The sequence below is a fragment of the Lepisosteus oculatus genome, chromosome 14 (genome assembly GCF_040954835.1).
Source record: "Lepisosteus oculatus isolate fLepOcu1 chromosome 14, fLepOcu1.hap2, whole genome shotgun sequence".
NCBI classification, from domain to species: Eukaryota; Metazoa; Chordata; class Actinopteri; order Semionotiformes; family Lepisosteidae; genus Lepisosteus; species Lepisosteus oculatus.
This window is the reverse complement of record NC_090709.1, coordinates 30,450,020-30,473,021: the sequence shown is the minus strand read 5'-3', so window position 1 is coordinate 30,473,021 and position 23,002 is coordinate 30,450,020. Positions and strand designations below refer to the sequence as shown.

The 23,002-nt window shown below is 40.3% G+C and overlaps 3 non-coding genes across 3 annotated transcripts; all 3 read left to right on the top strand.

The window, feature by feature from the left end:
- Positions 1–5,245: 5,245 nt before the first annotated feature.
- Positions 5,246–5,339, top strand: trnai-uau (transfer RNA isoleucine (anticodon UAU)). Its single transcript has 2 exons — positions 5,246–5,283; positions 5,304–5,339. It is a non-coding gene; the product is annotated as a tRNA-Ile (tRNA).
- Positions 5,340–14,604: 9,265 nt separating this feature from the next.
- Positions 14,605–14,697, top strand: trnar-ucu (transfer RNA arginine (anticodon UCU)). Its single transcript has 2 exons — positions 14,605–14,641; positions 14,662–14,697. It is a non-coding gene; the product is annotated as a tRNA-Arg (tRNA).
- A 5,564-nt stretch (positions 14,698–20,261) lies between these two features.
- trnay-gua (transfer RNA tyrosine (anticodon GUA)) lies at positions 20,262–20,349 on the top strand. Its single transcript is given in 2 exon segments — positions 20,262–20,298; positions 20,314–20,349. It is a non-coding gene; the product is annotated as a tRNA-Tyr (tRNA).
- Positions 20,350–23,002: the final 2,653 nt, after the last annotated feature.

The following is a 23,002-nucleotide window of genomic DNA, read 5'->3' as shown; positions in this document are numbered from 1 at the left end:
ATCTGGTGAGCTGTCAGTCCAGGTTGGAAGTAACGTTCGAAAGCACTAAAAATCTGACTTAGGAACAAGAAGACCATGTTTTTTTATACGAGTAAACGATAAAATAATATACTGCCTGCAAGACTATGTCAAGTTCAAGTTCAAATTCAAGTTAAAAGTTCAAGTTTATTGTCATTATACTCATACGCAGGTATATGGAATAACGAAATGGTATTTAGCTAGCTCTCGGACATAAGTAGTACAAAGAAAAAAACACAACAACAATACAATTGTATAACAAAAGAAAGAGACAACAGCCGATGTGCAAAAAACAACAACAGGCAGTGTGCAAAACAACAAAAAGGTAACAGGTTATGTGCAAAAACATGCATCAAAAGAATGAAATAAAGGGATAGAAATGATGGGGAGTGAGCTTTTGACATGTATGGTAGAGGTAGATTTTCAATGTGTGTTTGGGTTTTTGGTAAGAAAGAAGGCACTGTGAGGCTCAGATCATAGGTGAGAGGTGAGGTGAGAGTGAGAGAGGCTGGGAGTTTGATAGTTTGATAGTGCGGGGGTAAAAACTGTTTCTGAGTCTGGTAGTCCGGACCCGAATGCTCTGGTACCGTTTTCCATGTCATGCTAAACGCCATAAATTGTGTTTGTCCAGTCATATCAATCGTTCTAAAGTTACGGAAAATCGGATGCGACTGGTACAATCAGCACACATTTTTCAGGATAGCCAAGCGGTTTAAAACAGCAAATTCACAGCTTCATGTCTTTTAAGCTTTGTGTTTCGCTCTCCAAATAGAGGCACGGGTTCAAATCCCATTCCCGACAGTCAGGCGTTTTACCCTGACTTTTTTATCTCTTTACACTGTTTCAGTGTTGTTGTGCTCGCTCACAATCACAGTACGAGGAAAATGGAGAAACTGCTTAGCAAAAACATAACGGACAGAAAAAAGCTTCGTAAACACGTGAATGTGATTAGCAGCAGTAAGGTATGCATTCAAATGTTTAAGGCTGATTTAAAAAAGCAGCAGAAGAAAGGTGCAGCACAATGCAACACAATTTGTGAGAATTCGCGGGTTTTTATGCTGCTTGGACTTCTTTCAAGCCTATGAGGTGACCCCCGTTTTATTTTCATTTTCAAACTTCAGAACCGAAAAACAAAGAGGTTTCATGTGTGACAGCATTCCGTTGCAAATACCGTTTCCACGATGTATTCAGCGATGGGAATGAAATATTTTAGTGCTGGCTCTGCTTTAAAAAAAACACTATTGTTCCAACCCCCAAAAAGACAAAAGTGGCATGCCTGAATAATTACCGCCCAGTAGCATTAACATCTGTGGTGATAAAATGCCTGGAGAAGCTGGTGTTGTCACACATCAACTCCTCCATCACAGAGTCCCTGGACCCCCTGCAGTTCGCCTACCAGAGCAACAGATCAGTGGATGATGCTGTCTCCCTGGCTCTGCATACAGCCTTGGAACACCTGGACACTAAGAACTCGTATGTGAGAATGCTGTTTTTGGACTACAGTGCAGCATTCAATTCCATCATACCCAGTCAACTGGTGACAAAGCTCAGGGGATTAGGTCTGTGCAACTCTGTCTGCAACTGGCTGCTGGACTTTCTTATCGAGAGATCACAGGTGGTGCGGATAGGCAATAAAACATCAACACCACTCACCCTGAGCACTGGAACCCCACAAGGCTGCTGTCTGAGTCCAAGGTTGTACTCCCTATTTACTCACGACTGCACAGCAAGACACAGCAACAACCACATCATTAAGTTTGCCGATGACACCACTATAATAGGACTGATCAGTGATGATGACGAGTCCACTTACAGGGATGAAGTTGTACAGCTGCTTCGGTGGTGTCATAGCAATAACCTGGACTTGAAAACGAAAGAGCTAATAGTGGACTTTCGGAGACACAGGCCACACACTCACAGCCCACTCAGTATTGATGGAACGGAAGTGGAAACAGTCACCAGCTTTAGGTTTTTGGGAATTCACATCTCTAAAGATTTAACCTGGACTGTGAACACTGACTCTATCATGAAGAAGGCTCAGCAGCTCCTTTATTTCTTGAGGTGCCTCAAGCGATGGGGGATGCCAATACATGTGTTGGTGAACTTCTACCGCTGCACTATCGAGAGCGTCCTCACCAACGGGATCACCGTGTGGTATGGCAACACCTCTTCGCGAGAAAGAAAGGCACTGCAGAGAATGGCCCAGAAGATCATCGGCTGCGGTCTCACCAAGATTAAACAGCTCTATGAGGACCGCTGCCGTGGTAGAATTCTGGCCATCACAGAGGACAGTCACCACCCCGGGCATGAGCTCTTCACCCCACTGCCCTCAGGCAAGAGATATAAGAGCATACGGACACTTACCACTAGATTCTTCAATAGCTTTTATCCACAAGCAGTGAGACTGGCGAACACATTTAGCCATCCCCCTCGGACCACACCTACACCATCACCATCTACCTCATTTTAATTTATTTATTGTACGTCTCCAGTCATTGTTTACACGTCTGTATTGTTTATATTCAAACTGTCTGCATGTTTACTTGCACATTGTCTATTGTTTGTTTGTACATTGTCTTGATGCACTGTTTGCACTTTGTTTTGTTTTTTTTACACTTGTTTTACAATCGAGAGACTTTCTGTAAGTAAGAATTCCATTGTACCAGCACCGGTTACATATGGCAATAAAGTTCAAGTCAAGTCAAATGCGAGGAATTTCAGAAAAATCTGGAAAAGCAACGCTTGCAGTAAATTACAAATTTAAAGCGTGTAGTCAGCATGAACAGAACAATGCAATGCTCTGGAAAATATGATCTGAAGCTGCAATTACTCTTTTATCTCGGGCAGTTCATTCCGATACGATGTTTCCGCAGAATAAATGAAATGCCGAACTCCAAACATGTTCTTGCCATTATTATTACTCCTGCTACTGTAGTTTTAAGCTTTAATCAGTGGGTATGTAATGTTGTAAAGGGGCTGGACTACTTTGTTCCGTCAAAATTCCATTATGTGAATTTATGCTTTTTTAATATAAGCATTAACAATACAATGCATGCTCAAAAACCGTTACTTATTAGCTTAAGAAGCGGCAGTGTTTTGACAAAGTGCAGTATTCAAACAGTAAATGCTGAAGTGTTTAATACTTGATTGAGAGCAGATCTCCCTCGATTTAGACAAACTTTTGTTCGGCCGATGATTTCAGATCAAAATCTGAATCAAGTGGAAAGAAAGCTGAATTACGCTGGGTACTGGGTATCACTGTTACACCATCAGGTCATGCTAAGAGGATTTGGGGGATCAAACTGACACAGAGGGACCCAATGTGGGGTCTGAACCCACAGTTCTGAGATTAAGAGATTCATGCTCTATCAACTGCACCTATAACTCTTGTGCTACAGCAGTAATGTTTCTGGGTGTGGATGAACATGACATAATAGGCTGACAGCAGGAACACGTGGCCCACAGGCAGTGACAGTATCGCTATCACATTTGGCTGCAGTATATTGTGTTGAGAGCAGCAATAACTTTCCTGCAGAGATGGGAGTGCCTTTCATACAGCTCTTTCAATCGGACAGAGTAACAGGAACCGACCTAAAGTTTCGGCTGTGGATCCATCTCCGCATGGGGGAAAGAGACAGTAAAATAGCAATGAAGAAACAGAAAGAATTGTGCTCGCTGCAAAGTAGGAAAGAGGTGGTCAGATACATAAAACAGCTTGGTGATAATTTGCAGCGACAGTTTTATGTTATTTAGTACACGGATTTCTCTTCATGTTCCTTAAGATGTGTAATTTGTATGTTGGTTGTATGAGAACAGTTTCTTCTCAAGTCCTGTCAATTGACAGTGGAGAGCTAGCTGGTGCACATCTTCAAGAAGACTCTCTTTAAGGCAATTACAAGTTTCTCAAACAAATCTGTGTCATATTTTTAAAATAATTTAGCTAATGAGCAATGAGAGTATAAATTAATTCTCCCAATCTCCATACAAAGATAAAACTCCATGTGTGAGTCTAAGTTTCTTTGAGGCTACTGATGTACGTCATTATTGGACATTCCCAGTGATATTGACTAAGGAGCTCAATTTTTACATGTTGTAGTTCAACATGTGCAAAACATTCGTATCCCCTGCAAATATCGGCAAGGTCAGTGATATTCTCAACAATGCGTGACATTGCAATTCGTGCCATAATTTTTCCCAATGTATTCTGACATGCCAAGATCAGAGGGTCATATTTAAAAAACTGGTGCATTAAAATTGTTTGTACTTCAGGATTTTGATAGTCTGTTACATTGTCTTTCACACATCAGTGTCAGAACTGTGAGACATTTTCATAATCAGGGGGGAGGCCGTAGAAATAAGCAGAAAGTGCAATCACTTTTTCCCAGTGTAAGTCCGTGTTATGGTGAGTTTTTAAAATTGGTTTGCGATTTTCTGAAATATATTCCATACAAAAATATAGTTTGGACAGTCGCTATTTGGATATTCCCTTTCAGTGAAGATGTCTACAGTTTTCCAACCGGATTAGTACTGATCGAAGAGAGCCATCTACAGGCGAAAGGCGACATAACATCACAGCAGCAGCATTTAAGGTGGAACGAAAAACACGCATAAGAAGCTGGCGAATAAGAAGCCAACTTCAGCCTCGTAGCAGACCCTGGGAGGCACGCTCAAAATAATCATCTTTCCCAGTACTTCAGAGTCTTATTTAGATCGCTTCACTGCAATTTTATTTGATTGATTGGAGATGTGAAGCCATCGAGCCTGAACTGCGCTTCACATTGAAATTGAAGCCATTTCTCATGTTCTCTCAGTGTCGAGGAAGAAATTGAGTGTAAAGGAGGCGACTTGAAAATGAAACGTGTAATCACCTTACAGAGGGTCTTCACGACGGGGTGCGTCAGCTAGTTCTCCATTATTGTCAATTTACTGGACTTCTGAAGAAACCTATCTACAACGAAAATACAAACTGCACAGTTCAAGGCACATGAAGAGAAATCAGTGTGCCGATTGACTCAAAAATGTCGCTACAAACAATCTACCAGGCTGATTTACTTGTCCGACCACCTCCCTCCGTCCCCCTTTGCTGTTAGCACAATTCTTTCAGTTTCTTTTCTTGTATTCTCCTTGCTATTTCAGTGTTCCCCATGTATAGATGGATCCACAACCGAAACCGTTTTCACCCTGTGTTTCTGCACCGTCAGTCTGTATGAGGAGCACACTTTGCACAGCTCCAGTGGCGCAATCGGTCAGCGCGCGGTACTTATACAGCAGTGCACAGCGAAGTTATGCCAAGGTTGTGAGTTCGAGCCTCACCTGGAGCAGTGTCTTTAGCTACTGAAAGCAACTGTCAAGTTTAGATATTATTAGGTATCTGATGGAGATAAATTAACATCAAACGAAGAAGTAAAGGTTTACTTCGAGTCACAATCAAATAAGGCTCCACAGCTGAAACATTGTGTTTCCTTCTCTTTTCAGCATGGAATAAACCTTGACTTTTTCCTTTGAAGCCCATGCATTCTGACGCAGCTCCCTACTTAAATTACCATCAGCTGTGTACCTCCAGCTGACCTGTACACAAATATATGAGAGAGGTCTACTGAGACGAGAGGAGCACTGAAGACTTGAAAAAGCTCTCGAATTAGACTCTGTGTTTTTGTTGTTCCCTAGATTTGTTTTTAATGTTCTTTTTCTTTTGAAGTTGTTGCATTTGTTTTTTTTTTTGTAGTTGTTAGACTACTACAGGGATTTACCTGGGTTCCTGGAAGACTTCTTGTTTTGTGTTTGTTGTGTTTTCGGGTTAAAATTGTTTTTTTTCTATTTATAGGACCCCACGCATTACTATGGGAGTAGATAACTTTAGTTCTTACATTGTACCTGAAATTACCACATAAACTACTACTCTGTTTCCCTTTTTTTAAAAGGCACAAGTGAAGTTTGTTTTTCCTTGCTGCTGATTGGTAGCTACAATGGGTCAATTGCAATAAACCCTTATACAATAAACTCCACTGAAATTTGTCAGCAGCTCTGTACTAAACCTGTTCTCAATTGCAACAAACCTAAAATAACAGCTGCTGCCCGTTAGATGTTACTGCATTAGGAGTCTAGCTTAAACCACCTCTTCATAGGTTTTAAGCTACTCAGTAGCGGACTAAGCAGAACAATCGATCACATTAGAACTGTCTTGAATGTAATGGAAATAATGTACTCATTAAGTAACAAGCTTATGCACCACTTGCTTGAAAATTATTATTATATTTAACTAAAATTGCTTTCCAGACACCACAAATATTCACAATGAATGTTATCATTACACGTATTTACTAATAAAAGTGTTATTTATTAATTATTATGTATATCTTCCATGTATATTTTTATTAGTAGCTGTATTACAAGTAATGCATATACAGTCTTTATTATAGTTAGTTTTCAGTTATCCTGGGGAGGGAAGAGAATGGAAATTAAGGAAATAAAAATTTAAAGGGCTTTTAAGTCTTCAATGTGTTCTGTCATAGCTGTGTGTTGTCACATCTGGGTGTTAGTTTAGTATATTTGTTGTATTATTTATTGTGATTTAACACTACACTTGTGTTTCTCAGGAGAAAGCAGTAAGATTTTGTTTTATTTGAGGGTACAGAAAATTGTATTGTACGCCCAAATGTAAGGTTACGTTAAGAAAACATTATTGTTACCTTTTGCAACGTTATTTATTTAAGACGGTTCTTCAGAATAGTGTCCCTTACGTATCTGTGACTGTGGTCCAACAATAACGGTGCTGAAATAGCCGGAATGTGTGGGAAGAAGATGGAGATGGAACAGGAGGCTTATTCAGTCGATAGAAAGGTTGTGTAGGACTGAACACACTACGGTTATGGTACTGGGTTTAAGAGCATTACGATCCTACAGTCTCCTGATCCGTAATCAGATGCGTTATCCAATGTACCACTGGCCCTTGTACCGCATTCCTCAAGTGCACCACTGTGAGCTTGCGCCGCTACAATAATACATCGCCCCAGTCCAAATTTTCTAAAATTAAATGAACACTTCCATTAAATTTAATGTAGAAGGATGTTGCTTTCCATAATGATAAACTGTGTGGCAAGACAGGCACCACTGAGACTCAACCCCAGGATCTCCTGTTTACTAGGCAGGCACTCTAACCAACTAAGCCACAGCATTCTCACATCCTAGTGTTAATTCTGCATCAGCAGGGTCAGCTTGTCAGCACGCCTGTCTCCATTTGGTGGTTTGAGCTGACGTTGCCATGACGTTGCCATTAAATGCGACCGAGAATACTCCAACCGGCGCGCCGCTATGCCTGCCGTCGGAGAACTAAGCCATGGCACTGGCATCAGATATCCCTTTTACAGCCACTTGGACACATCTCAATTGCTCTGAGACACCTGCATTCAGTGTGCGCTGAGCCTGCTCGCTGAGAAAAGTGACGAGAAATGGCTTATGTCCAAGGAGTTCAATATGCTTTTTATGTTCAATGGGGTGTCCACTACAGCTAACACTGAAGCGCAGCACAGGCTCTGTGGTTTGACATCTCACAAGGTAAATGTTGAAATTGTAGGTGGAAGAGGAAAATTACCCTTGAGTATGGGGAAAGAGGCAACTCATGTCCGGAGGGGGCTGAAGTGTGTATGGAGGTGGCCAAGCGGTTAAGGCAATCTCCTCTTAATACATGATACTCTGCACAAGTAGGTTTGAACCCCATTCTCCTCGAGGAAGGGCTTTGACACATTTTGACCTTTTTAAACTTGGTGTGCTTTCGTTTTGTTTCTTCGCTCCTGTATTACAGCAGTAATATTTCTATAGGTGTATTATCATGGTAGGCTGACAGCAGGAACACGTGGCCCACAAGCAGTGACAATATCAGAGGTGTCTGCAGTGTGTTGGTTTGTAAGCAACGATAAAATAACTTGACATGGAAGCAGGTGTGCCTGCATTAATACAGCTCCATCGAGAGGAAAAAGTAACACAAGAACCGACATAAATTCAACAGCACGTTTCTGCAGCTGAAAACAGAACATACTCCACGTGATGATTGAGCTCACAACCTCGGTATAACTCCACTATAAAAGCACCACAACCTGACCAATTGCGCTACTGGAGCAGCACAGCACAGTAGCACATTTTCCTCAGTGTACTCAAACAGTGCTTCTTCCCTAGCCTACCAGCTTCAAGACTTTTTTAAATTGATCAAAGATTCATTGGAAAAGGTTTGTTGATGGGTCAGGTGGGAATCACACCCAGATTCACTGCTTGCAAGGCAGCTATGTTCATCATTATACCCAGGACTGGCGCCAGGGGAATGATCTGTAGGGGGGGTCTGAAATCCTGAGGGGGGTAGTGATATTTCGGTTTAAATGGAGCCATTGCAACCATCCAAGTGAATTCTCGCAAGCATGCCACTGATTAGTATTTCATGTTAGAAGATAACGACAAGCAATCTGGTATTTAGTGATGAAGAACAGTTCCACGTTCATCAGAACTCACGTGATTATTTTTGCCTGGAGCATCAACCATCCAAGTGAATTCTCGCAAGCATGCCACTGATTAGTATTTCATGTTAGAAGATAACGACAAGCAATCTGGTATTTAGTGATGAAGAACAGTTCCACGTTCATCAGAACTCACGTGATTATTTTTGCCTGGAGCATCAACCATATGTGTTCATTTTTGCAACAACATCAACGGTAACGAGGTTCTGAATCATTAAGAAATCATTGTAAAACCAACAGAAAGTAGAAACTTCTATAACTACAGTCCTAGTTATATAACGATTGTAAGTATAAGGATAAACTACTGCAAGGCATTGGTCCACCTGAGCAAATAAGGTCATAATAATGTTGACACCCCAAAACATAGACACTATGTAACGTGCTGTTCCTGGACAGATAGCCCTCCTGCACATTAAACAGTCTGATGTAGTAACTGTGAATTCGGGGTTAGTGTAGTTATCTGACCATTGACAATTTATCCAAAACTGAGGGGGGTGGGACTGTTCAGTTGAGGGGGCGATTTTGGCATGCCAGTAACATTTTGACAAAACGTCCAAGAGTTACGAAAACACTTACTTTGTGTATAAAGTACATTGTGTACACACTGTAAGTTCAGAACGCGAGAAATACTGCTCAATATGGGATCCTGTCCAGGAATATCAGGGCTGTAAGGGGGTCAGATCTATAGATGTAGTAAACACATTAGTGGAGACAGTGTGTCTGCCCTCTGTGTGAGAGCCAGACAGGAAAAATAATCTGTGGTCTGGGAAGAAGAGACCCTCGTTGGAAGAGCGGTGCTTCTCACAGGAGAGAATGAAAAAAAATATTTTTCTCCTTGGGGGAATTAAAAGCACTTATGGGGAGTGGTGTGATGGTAGTGCATCTGATACCACATCAAAAGGTTGTGTGTTCAAATCATGTTGAGATCGGATGATGTATGTTCAGGTTCAGCTGGTGCCGAACCCAGGAATTAGACCATGCCGTTTGGTTTTATCTGTACACCACATAGATAATCTAAATGAAATAACAGAGCAGTACAGGACACGCATTCAGGAAATTACACAGCAAGTCATTTTGAACATGACAAGAGAAAAGGCACACTGCACATCCGTGAAACATCACGTCCGACTTTAGAGACAGTTACATCACAGAATGGAAGTTTCAGGCCCCTTTTTCATTACAGGTTCAAACTAACCTGAAAGTTACAGAGTTTTAGGTCACTTTTGTATTAAAATGTGTCTGAAGCCTATAAATATAATTTGCCCTTTTTTAAATTGTGGATGAAATCCAATCCCATGTACCAAGACCTTACAGTATATTCATGTTAATTAAAATGACTAATGCTATTGGACATTAGCTGGTGCTTTTTGTAACGATTTGCTATTTCATGCTGGAAAGAAGGAAACCTGACCAACGTTTGCTTTCAGGTGCGGTTCATTCACATAATGGACTTCTATTTCTGAGTAGCCTGATTTAAAAACACACGAACCCGGTAGAAGTCGAACCTCCAATCTCATGATGCAAAATCAGACGCGTTATCCATGAAACCACTGGCCAATCATGTAACTGAATTGCACCATGGTGAGTTCAGCACTGCAACTAGTAATTACTAGTAATAGTAATAATCCCATCCTAAATTTCTAAGTGAGAAACGTGTTTTCTACATTTTTATCAGTTTTAAAATATCATCTCTTTAATACAGACAAAGGGTTTGTGTTTCACTTTGAAATTCTGATTGATTTAGAATTCAAAGAAAAAGATGCTTTCTTCAACAACGCAGTGCAATTATGACATCTTTCACTCTACTTCTCTCTTGTAGTAAAGCAGACCTTGCAGTGTGAGCATTTACTCTAGTAAATTAGGTCATGTATCATGTTAAATCACTTCTTCAAAACAAAACATTCCTGGTGCACGTTTTCTCCATGAAAAAAATACATTTTTCCCTTACATGATTTCTCTTTTTTTTTGCATCAGAGTACAGAAAGAAGAAAAAAGGGAAAAGCAGTGTCGCAAAAAAACTCCATCGCCCTTGGGAGATGTCAAGCTCATCGGATATGAAAAGTGCCCAATAAAAGCAATTTCTTTTCATTTATCTTAGCGTCAGGGCTGCTATTGTGTGTAGAGGAGGCAACTTGCTCAGCCAGCAGACTCACCGCTTACTGAATACAGGTATGTTTTGAGTGTCATGCTGATCGTCTTATAAATGCAAAAGAAACTTTTAAAGCTGATAAAGTTTTCCATTGTAATTTGCATGTAGCTACAACGTCCCTGGAAGAGAGATTTTATCAGTTGCACGTAATCAGTATTTTTTACGTTTTGTTTAGTACTGGAAATATATATTTTTTTAATTTTTCTAAAGAAGATCTCAAGAAGTATTGCCAGGACCTTCCTTAAGCATTCAATAGCGATATTAATGGATCAGAAATGTAAGGTAAATTGGTGATCTGAGCCAAAATAGTCCTTACACGCCTCCTGGAACAGTATTCATATTCATAGCAAGTTATATTCTTTTTCAACCCCAAACGTTGCTATTGCATTAAGCTTTGTGTGACCATTAGAGGTTTCGGTAGCTTCTGGAGAGCGCACTTTTCCAAACTGAAACCTATAAGAACATTATTCAAGACGCACCATGTCCCAGAATCATTCATCGGGACTAGGATTAATATCAATGGAAAGTACTTCAAAATAAAAGATTTAACTGAAATATTAAAAGAGTAGGAAAGCATTTAAAGTAGAAAAAAATCAGTTCAGATGATATTTAATTTTTTGAGAAATGGGCACATACATCAGCTCAGTGAGCAGTGCGAGGTGCTCTTCTGGAGATGATGTTAAATTAGTTAAAATCATGTGATAGTTAAAAAAGCTTAATACTTAGTTAAACAGCCAGCACAAATGGTTGCGTTTGTGATTATGTCACTTCTCTACTACAGCAGCGTCGGTAAAAGACCCTCTGAAAGCAGTAAGGCTCTGCACAGCTGAATTCGTTGCTATTTGGAGAAATCCACAAACTCGTGTTTTTCATGTGCTTTAAAAGACAGCCATACTCACCGACAAAATAAAGACACTGCTGCTGATTTTTTCCGAAGCACAGTTGACCTTTCTGAGCCAATTGATGAAGCTCACCCAATGAATACTATAGCAGAAGGTGGAGGAAAGTGCAACTTTGTAACTATCACAACCACAGGAACAACTGCAAGAAGTAGAATCAATTTCCCATCGAATGGTGGTGTTGTCTGAGGTACGCGATGTGAGCGTGTGCAGAGAATCCCACAATCTCTTCAAAACTTGGACAAAGTATTTCTGATGGAGCGCTGTGCGCAAAGATTGAATAAGCTTTGCTCCTGCCGATGATTCTGCGTGAAAAAGCACAGCATTCAAGTTTCACAGACAAATGCACCATGCCTACTGTAGCGGCGAGGCTTATTAATAAGAAAGAATTAAGTGTTCTGAGCCTTCCCAAATGAGGCCCCATTTCTGTGTTCATCTCTGTGGTGCAGCCACAGAGAAACTATTCATGCAGGCTGATTTAAGGTTCCTGATAAGGACAGCTCCCAAAGGGGATGCACTTAGCTAAGCCTGGCTATCATGATCAATGGTCATCCATTGGTGCCTATCTGTCTAGGGAGTGCCAGTTGGACATCTGGACTGCATTCCTAAGTGTCAGGAGTAAGTGACTCATATTTCACCTTGATCAACCAATCAGGGGCTGGTAGGGCCGAGTAACTCACGTGGGACTCTGATGCCCATGGAACTTTCAGCCAATCAACGAGCTGAAGTTCCTCCAGGTAAAAACAGGCAACACAGAGAGCCTGAGAGATTCAGTAAGATTCAGGGAGATTCAGTAAGATTCTGGAGAGGATTCTGTGGACTGTTCTAAAGGGAATTCAAAGGAGAATTCCAGGGCAGGACGGCCCAGGAGCAGAAGGCTCCCAAGGGCAGGACATTCTCGCAGCGTGCCTCCTGACCATCCTGAGACTCAGCTCGGACAACCACGGAACGGCCAGTGTGTCCGAGTGCCAGAACTTTCCTTTGTTCTAAGAGTCTAGAGTGGAGGTTGCCAGAGAATAACCAGCAGCAGGCCTCGTGAACAGGTCGGAACTGTGGACAGCTGAATCACTATTCAGAACTAGCTCTTCATCAGGAACGAACCGGTCCTCTTCCTGACTTTCTGGGACCCACAGTCATCTTTTCTCCTGTGCACAAACTTTGCTAGTTAAAGCCAACAGTGAGCATCAGCAGTGCACCGTCACAAGCCGCACAGCACAGCCTGGCACCGAGCCAGAGAGCGCGGATTGGACAGCAACAGCCTGCAACTGTTTGTTTGTGCCCGCAGGAGATCTGAATCCCCAGAAATTGGATGAGTATTCAACTTCACTGCATTACAGCTCGAGAATTCCATTGTTATCCAAACCAGTTGATATCAATTTAATTCCTAAGAGTTATGTACTTGTTTTGAGTATCTAATGTAGAAGTTGTAACCAAGTTCACTTTACGAAACGGTCTTAATGAATGATATACTGAACGTATGTCCTCTTGATATGTGTAACACTTTGTAACTGATTGAATATATATCTTTTGTATTCTGATAACCCTCTCGATAAGATCTGTTAGGTTTACATGCATATTCTATGTATTAATAAATGTATCCTCGTGTATTAGCACCTGTGTGTGTGCGTTGTTTGAGTTATGTCGCATGGTTGGACTCTAAAGCCATCAAAAGAATCAACTTTGTGATTTACTGCTACAATAAATAATTGTCTCAGTAAATGCCCAAACCCTGCAGAACTGGTGCCTTCAGAGAGCCACTACAGTTACATATTTGGCGTCCCTGAACGGCCAGTTTTTCTTACACTACAGAACCAATTTTAAAAACAATTGCGGCACACTACGATTCACACTGACTCAAAAGTGATCACGGCAGATGTTGTTCCCTGCATAATGCTGAAGGGACCAAAGAGCATTGCTGTTGGGAACACAAAATGAGGTTTTTTTATGCCTTGATGTTAAGCTGACAAAGACTATCTTGAAACACCTAGTTCAGTCTCTCGACAGACTGCCAAGCAAAGCTTTTACCCATTGACGTCGCAATAGAAGGAAGGTCTTAACCCACCAACACTTAGCAGTGGCAAGATTCAAACCTAACCCAGCGAAGAAAATGGAGCACAAACCCAGCACTTAGACCACCCAGCCACACTCCTTACACCTTACTCTCTTGAGAACGTCGGGTGGGTTCAGCTCTTGTTGTGCGACGCGTGGAAATGACTGCATCTTCATTTTCCGAGATGTTTCCTATCACATCTTTGTCAGCTCTGAATAAAGTGCTTCTTTGGAGCAGGCTTCAGACCTTTTATTTTATTTATAAAGGAGGGCCATTCAGAAACATGTAATTCCTGTTTTAGAAATGCTTTGGGCGGTGTGTTTTATATAATGCACAAACAGTATTCTGATTGTATACTGTAGACCTGTGTAGCAATCATACTGGACGTGACTGGGATTCTGAAATGTTTCTTGAAAAGGTATTCAGGGCTGCTTGAATCTATAATAAAAAAGTGACCCGAAACTTCCAACCTTCCAATCACTGATGTCGCTCTCCCTAAACCTGTACGGGATGTTTTGCTGATGTGCAGTGTGCCTTTACTCCTGTATTAAAAACGACCTCTGTTGTTGGGCGGAGTTGAAGGAGAACTTACTGCACAGAAAAAGTACGTAACGATAAAATATTTCTGCGCGTGAAACACATCAATCGTTCAGCATTTCTAAAATGTTTAATTGAATTGACAAAGAAATCCTCTCCTTAAACTTCGAAAAGGATTATCTGTTATCCAGCAGGCGTAACACTGCAGTTGCCCGTTTCTCACAGGTGGTTGAAGTTGTGGATAACATTTAGCAGGTTTGGCACCATGGCTTAGCTGGTTAAGACGCCTCACTAAAAACCAGGAGACCCTGGGTGTGAATCCCAGCGGTATCTATTCGTAGACAACAGGCCACTCATTGTCAATATTTATGGAGCTTAATTTAAAGACAACGGGAGAAGCATGAGTTACAGCTTTCTGTAGCTGTTTTATATAGCGATGCATCGGTTGGCTCTGTGGCGCAATGGAGAGCGCATTGGACTTCTAGGCTTTGATAGAATGAAGTCATTCAAAGGTTGTGGGTTCGAGTCCCACCAGAGTCATGTATCATTTTGATTCAACCTTTCAAAATCCTCTAGGGATCAGTGTTGATCAAGTCAAATAAAGGACTTCTTAAGAGTCCACAGTTGAAAATGAACCAGCAGCCACAAGAAAGAAATTAGCACTGGACTGTGATCACATTACTCCTGTCCTGGACTCCTTGCACTGGCTTCCTGTCAACTTCAAAATCCTCATGCTCACCTATAAGGCTCTCCATGGCTTGACACCACAGTACCTGTCTGGGTTATCGCCCTACTCCCCACCTCACAACCTTCGCTCTTCTAATTCTGGTCTCCTATCTGTCCCCCAGTCCATCTACACTCTATGGGTGACAGGGCCTTCTCCTGTTTTGTACCAAAGCTCTGGATCTTTATTCCCAAGGATATCAGAGAGTCACCTTCTCTAAACTCCTTCAAATCCAGACTCAAAACCCTCTTCTTTAGAAGAGCCTTTAATGAACTATTCTTTACCCCTCTGTTCCTACTGTATTTGATACCACCATCTATTGTCTCCTCTAACTGTGTATTCTCATCCTGCTTATCTTGTGTATTTTTTAACTTTATTGGTTTCATTCTGTAAAGCACTTTGAAAAGCCACCTTTAAAGGCACTATATAATGTATAGATTATTATTATTAATAATAATAATGAACAGCGCATTTAACACTGAGCACATGCGGTCCTTCTTTGCAAAGGATTGCAAAAGCTGGGAATTAGCCTTTCACTCGTGTTGTTGAAGACCGTATCCTGGCTTTGTTGCAGGAAATGTCTGGATGCCATCACCGGATCAAGGAGAGGATCAGGGTTTTGGGAAGTCTTTTTGATGCCTGACACTGTGTGTTTCCTGGTTGTAACGGGTGTCATTCTGGACCTAAACAACAGAGAACACCGTTGAAATAGCTGAACTGCCTAGCGGACACTTTGTGGCCTTCTTCTGACCTGTATTTAATGCGATTCTCTGAAAACTTGGCACGTTATATCTGTGCTACCTTTATGGAGGGCACACTCATAAGAATCATAGATTCGATCACAAGCATCTAAAAATGAGCCTGAGAAAATGACATCACGCTATGAGGCTGAATGGCACAAATTCTCCTGTTACTTCTGCAGCAAATGTGTGTTTTTTGCTTCTTATTTGGCAGCAGTGGGATTCCAACTCACACCCCCAAAGAGACTAGAGCTTTAATCTAGCTCTAAATTAAAAACTAGGTGACTTGTAATGGCTGGTAGGAGAGGAAAGGTATAAATGCTTCTTTTTTGGACAAAGTCTTTATCTTTTTTTTCACCAGTTGTTTTGATCAAATTATTGTAACGCAGTGCCATATTAAGGTATAATATGTACATGAACGTCATGTCTGAGTCGATGATGGCAGCTGAGTATCGCTGGAGGACAGTTCATCATGAGTGGGTAAGCCTGCATAATGAGGGAGAAGAGATCGGCCTCTCTGATGCAGTGTCCAGTGACACTAACCTTCTGTCCTACTGTTCTCTGCTAATGTAGATGGTGAATGTTTATTTAGGTGAATGTAAGGTTTCATTCTTGTAAAATATTTCCGAGCACTTTTTTTGTTGCTGAAAATTAATCCTGAGCATTTGAATGAATTCCGATATTGTCACCTAATTCCATACATTGTTTCATCAAACTAGAACATTTAGAGGAGGTCAATTGCATTTATGAATTGCATAGTGATAGTATTTCTTTCCATTTAAATACTTCAGTCAAAAATGTAGAGAAGGTGCTCCTGTTTTCACCATTATAAGAACTGTGATGCACCAGTAATATTTACTCTCATAAAAGTATTGTAATTGTATTGTTCTGTTCTGTAACAATCTTGAGTGACACAAACCTTCTGTTTTACTGCACTACACTTCTCCAGAGGCCAGTTCAGCACACAAGGATCCTCAGTCAAACAAACACTGCAATCGCTTGATAAACGCTATTTCTCATCCTTTCTCTTAGTGTCGGTGCTACTATTGTATGCAAAGGAGGCGACTTGACAATGAAGAGAGTCTTCATGAAGGTGTGTGTCGGCAAGCTCTCCACTGGCAATTGACTGGGCTTGTGAAGAAATCAATCTCATTCAACAACCATACAAATTGCACAGCTTAAGGCACATGAAGCGAAATCTGTGAGCTGATTGACACAAAACAATGTCACTTCACATTATCTGCAAAGTTGTTTTGCTTGTCTGACCACCTCTTCCTACTTTACAGTGAGCACATATATTTCAGTTCCTTTCTCCCATGTGGAGATGTATCCACTGCCAAAACTGCTGTCTGATTATTTAAATTATCTGTAAAACTGTTACATGACTTCATCTAATTGTAAATTTATAAGACGGTCTGTGAGACATTTGTGAGAGTAGCTGAATCCCAGGGCTGGTATGGAATCACACACAGGCGGGTCTTCTGTGTGATCTGAGTCCCACTGCTCAGAGCTACAGACTGGTCAAATGGTCACTATTGTAGACACGACCATCGGACCATAGGCTACAAATAATCAATATACCGATCATAGTGTCACTACTGGTGTTTATTACATAAATACTGTATATAAATAATAAGATAATTCCACACTCATAAAACATTTATAAACATTTTGGGAGGCTGACATACAGTAAAGAAAGTAATACTGAAGGGTTTGGAAGTCCTGGAAAGCGTTAATAGATCCTTCTTGCTTTCGACCTGGAACAGAGCCCACAACTGCCAGATCAGTGACCCCTGAGCCCAGTTCACAGAGAGGAGAACCAGGAGCTCTTCTATGTCTCTAAGAGGGCTGGGAGGAAAGATAAAAGGGGGAAATGTGACATGAGTCCAGGCTGTTCTGTCTGATATTGTTCATGTAGCAGCACTGATTGTCTGAATATCTTCTGGTTCTGGATTGTGAGGATAGAGAGCAGTACGGAGTTGAGATCCTGTCTGAGTGTGAGTCTGAGCTGTGAATCTCACTGAGAAGAGAATAATGATTTTTTATTCTGCCTGAGAATTTTCCTGAGAATTTTTTTCTTTTCCAAGTGGTGTTACATCCCCTTCAGATACTCTACACAGACTGCCAGAGAGAAGAGGATAGAGAGATGGACAGATAAGAGCACACACAGCAAGAGACACCGACGTCTTGATTTACTTTGAAGCAAGTGTTAATTTCTTTTCTGGAACAAGTTGTTTCTGAACTTCAAGAAATTCATACAACTTCTGAAAGATAAAATACAAATCTTGCTTCTCAGGACAGAACAAATGCTTCCAAAAAATGCCAGTGATTTTTTCTCCTTTTAACGAAAAGTGGAGAAAAACAACAGCAGTGCAACTCCGTCGGCTTGATTTAGCTTAATACAAGTATTCACTTCCTTTTCTGTAGATTACAGCCTGCGAAAGATGAAATGAACTTCTTGGTTACTCTTAGTCAGTGCAGAAGAAATACTGCCAGCTGGCAGGAAAATGACAGTATTTTATTTTCTTTAACTACAAGCATGTGAGTTGTGAAAAGCAACGGGAATGTGTCCCTGTGCAGCTGTTAAACAAAGGGCTGGTGGGTCAAACGTACTCAGGGACGTGCTTCAGATTGTGATGATGTAAACAAAATCTCCGCTAAAAATTGAAGGGATTTCTTCGCAAACCCTCTTGAATGTGGCAGGAAATCTTTGTGTTTTACTCGTGTGCAACTACAACAAGTAAACAAATAAGTACCTAAGTCAATGTCCAAGAAAACCATCTTCACGTGTGGAATTTTTCTTTAACTGGCTGTTGGGAGAATTCATTTATACACCCGTTGTATCCTTAGCAAAAATATTTTAAAATTAGAACACAGATTTGTTGGAGAACTTGACAATCCTTGACAATCATTATTAAATGAGCATTATACAAATGTGCGTTGATATTTTTAATATGTACCTTAATTGTAATATATATATACATAATTGCTTTGATATGGATGTTCATTTGAAGGAATTGAGGAAACTATGAAGGATCGCAGAACAACCAAAGATACATTTGGGCATCTGCTATTGGTAAAGATGAAAGAGTACCTTAAGTGTGAAGCTTTCATACACACGAGAGAAAAAAACAGTTTTAATGCACTTCATTAAACTGATGGTATGCTTATCAATCGTGCATAAAGTGTACATAGCAGAGGATGGTTTCGATCCACCGACCTCTGGGTTATGGGCCCAGCACGCTTCCGCTGCGCCACTCTGCTGACAGCTGTTATAATGTGATTCAACACAACTGCTCTATCTTTGCTTTCTAAAAGTGCGCCCGAGATGAAAAGTCTAAACGGTAAACGCAGACGTCACTTTGAGCACTTGGTCTTTTATAGCACAAATCATCACCCGCTGCTCTACATGGGCGTGTCTTCAATATCGTTGAGAACCAAACCTTCTGCTTTCCGAGGCAACTGATTCTTTCGTCGTTAATTCCCAAATCTTCAATGAGAATCAGTGAAACGAAAATCAAACACATGTACACACTCGCGTCCTAACCTGAAAGAAAAATCTACACCCACTTTATAATACTGAAAATGATTCAGGAAGTACAGCAAAGTTCTAAAACCAGCGAATGCATCTGCATACAGTACATAAAATGTCAATTTTTCAAAAGTAAAATCTTCAGCTTTGAAAGATTACCATCCATATATTTTCGTTTTTCTCTTTTTTTACATAACACGCTTTCGAGAAACAAACTGTCTTTTAATTAAGGTTTCATTAGAAAATGTGTATCTTGGTTTGCCAAGTTAAAATCGGCACATCCCAGTGGGCAAAAGATGTAGAATATACGACTATTGAACGCATACCAGACGTGTAACTGTGCTCCGTAACTGGTCTAGAATGAAATTGATTATATGTTTATTATACATAAATGGTTGTAGTTCTATTATACGGATAAATTTAGAAGACTACTATACATATATAGTTAAAGGTCTATTATACATCAAAGAAAGATTTTTATAGGTGTAGAAACTAGTAAATAAAGCCAATGATTTATTTTAGAAATGTATTCTTAAAATATACAACTATTCACACCTGAAAAATATGTAGTTCAAATTATACATTATATACAATATTGTAATCAACAAATGTCTAACCATCATAAAAAACACAACTAGTAAACTTCAGTTACAAATTCTAGTAACATGGCAATATATATATATAGTAATGACAAACACAAACTAATTACATGAACACGGTAATATTTAACTCAAAACCACATTTCGAAACTTCTTTATTTCCACGAAAATATTATTAATGTTGCACAAACGCTACTTTCTAATAAAGACAGAAAGAAACTATTTGTTTTGTGTCTCATGGTGATCCTCCTCTCGATACTAATGAAATGTTTAATATGATCCCTCGAGAAAAAAAAGGAGTCAATTTCCGCCTGGAATGATTGATGCCCCATCAAACATTTTGTAATATCCCCGGAAGTTTATACAGTAGAATCCTGGTTCGTGGCTTAAATTCAAGGTAAACAAGACTAAGGAAACGAGTTGGAAACTTGATGTCGAGGTGGGATTGAAATCACCCGGAACATTTCACTACATTGGGCAGTATGTGCTAGGGAGCATTGCTTGACATCCCTTCGATAGCTCAGTTGGTAGAGCGGAGGACTGTAGTGGAGTCAGTAGGGAATCCTTAGGTCGCTGGTTCGATTCCGGCTCGAAGGAAGGTGCTTTTTGTGTACTCTAATCAAAGAGTTAAAAAAGCGAATCTGTTTCATTCAGACATTTATCAAAAGTTCAATAAACGACGAAGTAGAGGTTCCTGTTCCGAATTCAGCCCACGTCTGATTGTCTTGTTTTGGCCAAGATCCGATCTTTGAATTAAGGGACTACTCTGTCTGCTTTGTAATTCAAAAATACATACAAATGTCAAGTTTTTTGTAGATATAAAGGTGTTCTCTGTTTTCAAAGGATAGGTACTTAATTGGCATAATGATTTGGTATTGATTTTGTATCGTTGTATTATGAAGTTTGTGCTTTCTGTGTTTTTATCGTATTGTGAACTTATTTTTTAAACAAATGCTTACAAAGGCAAACAGGGCACACATCTGTTTATACCAGTGGTGAATTGTACATTTGTACAAGCTACTGTGCACTTCTGGGAGTATAACAGGTTCGATATAAAGTGGCAAAAATATAAAAGGGGAATATACCCCAGACTGCGTATAAGCTCTCGTTGTGACTGTTGTTTTATTTTTAGATAAAAATGGCGTACTGTGCACGAAATGTTGCAGAAACACAATTTGATATTTTAATAATTATTATTTTAATAATTTGATCAAATTGAGGCCCAGGATCCAAATCTTCAGTTCTGATTTTTTTAAGTGATATCTTTCCTTCCTGTCGTGGAAGTCACACGATGTGAGCAATTGTTTTTTTTACGTTGCGATCCAAAGATCCTCAGGCGCACTGTAACCAAACCAGGATGGATTCTGCTCGGAGCCGGACTGAGCTCATTCTCACTCCCTGTGCTAAAAACAGAATTAGCTCTTCCCCGAACATCGTCTACAGCTGCTGGATGGTGCTCTCCGTCTTACTGCTCTGGCAATTACTTTGACGAAAGACAGATCACTTGTGCGCTTTTAACCTTCTCGCAGCTACAGCTATAGCCCTGAAAAAAGCATTAGCTTTATCAGTTTTTACATTAATCTATTTTGAATCAAAGTTTGATATTTTTTTTATTGCATTTTACATTACAATTATAATAATAATAATCATTATTATTATTACGCACACTTATATAGCGCTGTTCTGGATACTCCACTCAATGCGCTTTACAGGTAATGGGGACTCCCCTCCACCACCACCATTCTCCTGAATGATCACAGAGAGTCAGGACCTCGGTTTTACGTCTCAGCCGAAGGACGGCACCTGTTTACAGTTTAGTGTCCCCTTCATTGTACTGGGATATTAGGACCCGCATGGACCGCAGGGTGTGCGTCAAGCGACAGAAACCAGACGTGTGTCGGGCTCGGCTGCGAGCAGGACAATGACATCACAGGGACAAAGTAGAGGAAATCAAAAGGGTTCTATAAAAGACCTGTGTAAGCTGTTGGTTTGCAGTCTGGACTCTAAATCCTCCGATCCGATTTTAAATCTCTCTAATACCTGAGCTGCGGCTTCTTCCGAGTATTTATTCGTATACTTATTATGTGTAAGTGTATAGATGAAACCTTTCATATATTGTTCAGTTTAAATCAAAATGCTTTACTAATACAAGAGAGAAGTATAGTATGAAGGATGTGACAAATCTATGATTTCTTGGAACAAAACGGTTTTTATTTGCATTCGAAATGAAGCGGAATTTTAGCGGGACACACAAACCCTTTGTCCTTTTTAGAGTTTTTAGAGTGAACAGACATAAATGTAGAAAACGTGTTTTTTAGCACTACAATAGCAGGGTCAGTGGCATAATGAATAACGCGTCAGGCCTCGCGTCAGAAAATTATAAGTTGGACTGCCGTCTGGCTTGTTGCGTTTATACCACTTACGTTGTTTTATATAAATGAACTCCACCTGAAAGCTATAGAAAACACTTTGGGTAAGTTGTCTGCAGCCTCATGCGAATTTTGACAACTTACCCAAAACACTGTACTGTCTGGAGATCAGCTCCAGCTCTGAACTCAATTGCAATGAAAAACCATGCGTAACAAAACTGGAGAACAGCTGAACTTGTGTTCAGTTCGGTGATGAGGGACCAGAACTGTCCTTGTTGTAATTAGCACGAACTGCACAGGCTCTGAATCAGACCATGTCAATTAGTCTGATCAATGTAGGACACGTTAATGTAGAATTATTAAAAGGTTTATTAGTTAGTTAGTTCAGGTTTACCCACCTGAACTAATGTAGAATTATTACTTGGTCTGTCTCTTGTTTGTATATAAATGAATGTCTCTGACAACTTAATGTTAGTTTTACGATGTAGGTCAGGCGTTGACATATGCACGAGTATACTAAATGTCTCACTCCTGATTCAACTCATGTTCTATAGGAGATTGGCGATTCCTCCTGTTTCTCATACAACCATATCAGAACAGAAGCCCATTTCACCCAGCTCTGATTCAAGATCGACTTGCATCTTTATCCCTTTTTTGTTCGTGATCATTATTTTCTTTAGTTATGATCAATATTGAACTTTTTCTAAGTGAAATGACAATAATCAAACATGCAGGCAGATTTTTGAAAAGTATTCGGAATTGACAGGGTGCCCCTTTGGAACAATCGTCAGAAATTGTGAGAAAATGAAAGTTATGTAAGCTCTCACACAAAGCATTGAAGATTGGAATCTGAGTGTAAAAAAGTTACCCGTCTCCCAATG